This window comes from Syngnathus leptorhynchus, chromosome 4 (genome assembly GCF_054491065.1).
Source record: "Syngnathus leptorhynchus isolate UIUO chromosome 4, UIUO_Slep, whole genome shotgun sequence".
Taxonomy (NCBI): domain Eukaryota; kingdom Metazoa; phylum Chordata; class Actinopteri; order Syngnathiformes; family Syngnathidae; genus Syngnathus; species Syngnathus leptorhynchus.
Genome location: NC_141198.1, coordinates 11,951,256 through 11,957,942, shown reverse-complemented (window position 1 = coordinate 11,957,942; position 6,687 = coordinate 11,951,256).

Below are 6,687 nucleotides of genomic sequence, written 5' to 3'. Positions count from 1 at the left end.
AAAAACACTTTAGCCTTACAAAAGACCAAAATAGGCCTACTATTTTCTATTTCGACTTCAATGTAACTCTCAGAAAAAGTCATCATGGGAATTTCCGATGTTCCTGGCAGCTTTGTTTGCCGTTTGATGATCTAAAAAGCTGCATGAATGCTTCCTCTTATTTCAGTGATGCGCTCGCACAACTCGAGTCAGGCTGAGTGGTACCGCAGCCTCATGTAAGTCATTAAGTCATACTTTGGAATTAAGCATCATTTGGTTGTGTTAAGTGTGGCGCCGCTGTGACTACTGTGTCCTTTCTGTCCTCCAGTGTCACGAGTAGACCCTTCACTTCGACTTGATCATCCTTTTCGCCGCCGACCAACATCAGCAATTGTGAGTCACATCTCCATCTGTTCTTTTATTCTTTGTCGAGCTAAAGTCTTGATTCCCTGGAAAAATGCGACCACTTTTCAAACCTTCTGTTGATCAATAAGTCACATTATTACTCTCCCAAATCTGTTAAATGTTACATTGTGATTTGTATGCCGCTGTGGCTCCCGAACACACGGTGCGGCTACCAAGCGTGTCGATAATACCACAATGCAGCAGCTGTTCAAATCAACCGCGTGTTAAATAACACACGGGCCCAATCTGCTATTTAATACGAACAGCCACAATAAACAGACTCTCAGATCCGGCTCTCGCTCTCTCTCTCTCTCGTGTTAACTGTAAATCTGATCAATTACTGTGACTGTTTAATTCTCCATCCCCAGTCTCACACATGCGCACACGCACACGCCCAGAAGCAGCATGAGGCGATTAGGAGGCAATTACAGCAGCAGTGGTGACAAAATGAAAGCTGATCCTGAGAGGAAAAAAGGGAGACAGTGTCATTGCACGTTCAGAATGGGGGTCAGTGAATGACAACGTTCTCTTTTCATCATCATCATCTCCTCTCTCGCTTTCTCCCCCTCTCTCTCTCCCTCTCTCTCTCTCTCTCTCTTTCCCCCTGATACACTGACGGATTATTCCCCCTAAATCTCCCAAATCCCTAATCCTATTTATCTCAGCACCACATGTAAAAAATAAAAAAAAATGAAATAAATAAACAAACAAAAAAGCTCTCCTCCCACTGCTGTGCACAATGCGAACGTGGGTGCACTTCTCACTTTTGTCAAATTGCTCCATTGTGACGATTGAAGGCCTGGAAACGTACTGCTTAAAGTGGTATTAAACGATTATTAGCTGTGTAACATAAGAAAAAGGAAAACCGCCTCAAGCGCTTTTCTTGTAGCAAACACTGGAAATAGAAATGATCCCTTTCTGAATCCAACTGTGGCCATCATTAAACCTTAATTAAGTTTATAGGCAAAGTAACATTGGAGCATCCTTGAATAATAAAACAACATTAAAACTAAAATATAATAAAACTATTTCGCAGCCATAAAATAGAGAAGCGGAAGGAAAGTGCAGTCATCTTAATTTGCTTAATTTGATTATGTCACCAATAATTCATTGTATTGCTTCTATTGTACTGAAACAAACAGTTTCCTTCCACATGTCATAATTATCATTATGTGAAGTTTCTTTGAACATAATAAATGCAACAATTTTATGATGTAAATGCTTGGTTGGCCGGACTTTTGCACCACTTAGATGAAATGTCATAAGTCTCATAGGTGACCAATTTGTGAACATGTGACGTTCTGATCCTGTATCTCCCCTTTTTTCCCATTTCTATATGTAGGTGTGTGTTTGTGCACGTGCTAACTAATGGGTTCTGTGTGCTGTGTCTCCGCCCCCTCCCCAAGGTGAGCCACCATGCTGAGGTGATCAAGCCCCACTGGAGCTCCAGGTATCAACTGCAAACACCTGCCCGCTGCCGCATTAACATACAACACACACACACGAGAACACACCGACTGCTGCACAACGCCGATAGCGCAGCTCTGTCCTGTCAACACGGAGGATAATCAGCTGCTGGGGATTGTGGGTAAACTGTAATAATCCCTCACATGGAATATGGAAAGCATCACAGAGTTATTCAATAGGATGGAGATAAATGTGTGTGTGTGCGTGTGTGTGTGTGTCACTGAGGATTTTCCATCTTTAACATCTTCACCTGAGGCTGGCTGTCACTTAGTGAAGACATGCCGCCGCTGCTCACACAGACACCTTTCGCTTCGTTAACACTTGATGCGTGGACGTGGGAGCATTGATAAGGAAGTCACTTGTTTAATTGCATTTAATGATAACAACATGGCTGCCGTATTTTCTCAAACGGACATAATTACCTTCGTAATGCCTGAAGTGCACCGAGCAGACGTGGCTGCTCTGTAAAGATGGCGTTTTACTTTATATTATTAAATTAGATCTTTCTATTGATATCAGATACATTTATTACCTTTTTGGATTCACTCGCTTTAAAAATGGGCTAAAATTGGGCAACAAAAGGATTAAAATGGGTCTTTTTGAACCCTTTGGGTCATCATGCTAATCTCCTGTCTCACACACGCACATATATTCTGAACCCAAGTTTGTGTGTTTTTTTGTTTTTTTTTTAATAAAAAATATGACCACAGCTACGTGGCTAATCTGCCGGTTAATCTGGCTAACGTTTTTATTTTATTTTTTTTATTCTTATGGGTTTGTTCACTGCGGCGAGGATTAGCGCCTCACTGATCAAAACCTGATTTCCATAATCCATAATCCTCTGTTTGTCCTTCATATTTAATTCCATTGCTTGCATTACAGTCACAACTTTGTTTCACTCTATTTTTTTCCCGTTAAAATAGTTACAAATGTTTCAAAAAAATCTTACTGTCATTACATGGAGAAAGTGTGCTGAATATTTTGACTTGTGAGCACCAACTAAACCCCCCCCCCCCCTCCATCTCTCCCCCTACTCACCGGCCAGTCCACCATACTCCATTTTCTGCTCCGAGGGTCCGGAGAATCCCCTCATGGGGAGGAAGCTATGATAAAGTGTAGCGTGGACATGAGCAGAGGGAGAATTACCATTTTTTGAAGGAAGGAGAAGTGTTGGAAAAAGGTTGACAGAAGGAAGCAAGGAAGGTAGACGCACATAGTGGAGAATCCAAAATGCAACATAAAAAGCAAAAGTGTAAATCACTATCATAAAAGCTTTATGACCCGTACTGGGAATGCTTGAAAGAAATATTGGTTTTAAGTCTTATTGAACTTCAAATTGGACTACTTTGGGGACATTTGGAGGCTTCATCTTGCAATGTTTTACACTGTGGCAGCTGCTAGTCATTCATTGGGGGGGGGAGCGCTTATACACCCCCCACCTCAGGGGCCTTGAATGTGTCAGTGGTGGGCCATAATCTGTCTCCATCTCTCTGCTGATCCGTCTCCACTGTTATCTCTCCCCTGACACCATCACCAACCTCCTCCATCGGTTTTCCCTCCTCACACACATGCACGCGCACACCCACCCACCCACATGTAGACAACCCCTGTATAAGCATTTTCCAAGCTCCACCGGTCTTATTCGTCCCACACCGACTCTTCTCCGTGGCTGTTGTCTTGTTATTGATCGCTGCTCAGTTTGACTCCAAAACGGAACTGTATTGATTGTCGGCAGTAGTGAGCGCAGTAGGTCACGTACTGGCTCAATCTAGTCCCCACATGAGATAGCGTAGGAGGAAGAAGCACACAATAAGATTTCAACATTTTTTTGAAATAATCCCTTCCAGTTTCAAACGTGGCACATCTTTTTTCACTGTAGAACAAGGGTGGGCACATATGTGCGGCCGAAACGTTCTTAATATTGAGTCCTGTAAGATTTCTTACACTAATCCAGGCATAATAGGTGGTTAAAAGTAAATAAATTATTGATAAAACTATTGTAATAATTCAATAAATATTAGTATCGAATCATTTTTGAAATTTTCACACATTTCTTCATTTATTTTGTCAATAATTGTTGAAAGAAATGAATCTTAATAAAAATAATACATTTTGAGAAATAATTTGTATTTTTTTAATTACAATTCCTTGTACTATATGCCTATTTAACTTACCAATATGCACTTTTTATAACCCTCTAAGAGACCTATTTTCATAGCTCGGAATAAAGACTGGCACAATTTCATTTTCGCCAAGGCAAATTTAGCTTTAGCTTGAGCTGGGTGTATAAATAGGTTTTCCATGCAACAGTGTCATCCCAGCTGACTTTTTATTCCCTTTTTTTTTTTTTTATCCCTAAAGTGATACGACATCAACTGTAAGAGGTCCCCATGAGTAATTGTGGAAACATCTCTATGTCCCCACAACACTATGAATACACACTTCGAGACACACACAAGCATGAATAAATACACTTTGTGTGAGTCACAGCTCAGAGGGGATCATTTCTATTTCCTCACCCTCCTCCTTCTCACCACCATCCTTTTCCTTCCACCCCCCTCTTCTCTTCCACCTCTCCAGCTGAGTGATTACCCCTCATTAAAAATCCCAATCAAACATTGTTAGCGCCGATCGTTAGGGCGGCTCTCCTCCCTCTCCCTCATCCTCACCCCGAGCCACTTCTCTCCCCCTTAGTCGTTAGCACTAAAACCCAGCGAGGCCTTTGAGGAATGTTATTCTAATTCCAATTAGCTCTTCGGGCTTGGAGGGGAGCCAAGCTAACCGAGATACACACATTCATGCACGTGCATTAGCATTTATAAGACACACACACACTCACAGTGAGAACAGCAGCAGCTAATGGCTTTGGCAGCGTTCTCAGAGGGACCTGAAGAGCAATTAGGTTCCAAACTACACATTGTAAATCCCCTGATTACTGTGTATGTATACAAGTGTGTGTGTGTGTGTGTGTGTGCGTGTGTGTGTGCGTGTGTGTGTGTGTGTGTGTTAAAGCTGTTTATCTGCCACACATTACCGTGCCACAAGAGAAGCACACTGGATAAATGCAATTCCCCCCCCAAAAAAACCCTCATTCCTATGAGGGGCTGTCAGGGACATAATTCCGGATTGTCTCTCACATAACACTGAAATGCTCTTGTATACACTATTGAGACACTCACACACACTATTGAAATGTTCTCACACACACTATGACAACAATCTCACACACAATCCTGAAACACTCATATGTGCTACTGAAAAGCTTGCACACGCACACACACACACACACACACACACACACACACACACACACACACACACACACACACACACACACACACACACACACACACACACACACACACACACACACACACACACACACACACACACTATAGAAACAATCTCACACACACTACTGAAAGGCTATGACACTCTGGATTGAAATGCTTTCAAACAAACTTTTCTAACACTCAGTCATTCAAACAAACACACACACACTGGCACGCACACGCACACACAAATACATGCATGGAGTAGCTGTCTTATCATGTTATGTTGGAGGATTTAGTCACATGACCTGCAAGACAGGAGCAGCCAGGCGCCAAAACTCATTTCCACCTTCAAAGACCCCTTATCGCCTCAGACTCCTCGTTGTGTGTGTGTGTTTGCGGGTGTGGGTGTTTGTGTGTGTACACATTGACACGAGCGTGTGATGTGATGTTGTCTGACGGTGGGAGTTGCAGCGAATCGTATATCACTGTCTACTCTGAATGCACAATAACACACAATAACACATACACACACACAGACACACAAAAAAAGGGCATTTACACATGCAGTGCATAGACAGACAAAGCAACATAATGGGGGTGACAAAAATATATATTAAACTAGGCTATCATGAGTTTCAAAAGTCACAAACTCCATTTTGGGGTCCCCAATTGCTTTCAAAGGTGTAATTTCACACACCAAATCCCTTTTTTTGCGGTTATTTGCTTGTTTCCTTAAATCATCGGCCAGTTGATCGGTTATAAAAACACTTTCATTGAGGCACTTTCATCACCTTCATCAACCACTCAAGTTCATGAATATAACCATAAAAAACAAAATGAAAACACTCACAAGGGACAATTTGACTGTAACTCCCACTGACACACACTCGGCTACGCCCCTTAAAGGAACATATCTAAAACAACAAGTAGAGTAATTACAGTGTAACCTCGATTTAACAAAGCTGGAACGGATCCCAGATTTTACTGAAAGAAAATCGTGTTTGTGTTTGTACAATAGCTGTCAAAGTCTGTTCGTTTCAGAATTGGCCGCAATTGGTTGGAATTGCTCTACTGTGCCAGAAAATGGTGCTCTGATGCAACACTGGCCAATTGTGGCCAATTCCATACTCTTGACGCTGCTGTCACAGTACAGACTACAGCAGGTTCGCAGACCTTCCAAGGTGGCGGCCATGTTGCCAGGGTGACAGTCCCATCAAAGGCAAGCAAAAGCTTTGACATTAGCTTAGCCCGGCCGTAGGCCGAAAGTAGCACGTTGTGTTTGTTTCATGGTGCCACCTCATTTACATGTCTCTCAAACATGCGATTTTTGTATTTTTGGTAGGTACAGTCTACAATTGGTTTTGTCAAGCCCTTCTGTTTTTCCTAATAAAAAGCACATTACAAGAAAGTTTTGAAACGGATTCATAGCATTTCCATTTATATCACTTGAGAAAATGGATTTAAAATACTTGAATGGCCAAAGAACAAATTTAACTTGAAAGTCAAGTTCATATTAAGTCTGTATTAATCTTGATGTACATTTGAAACAATATTCTCATAT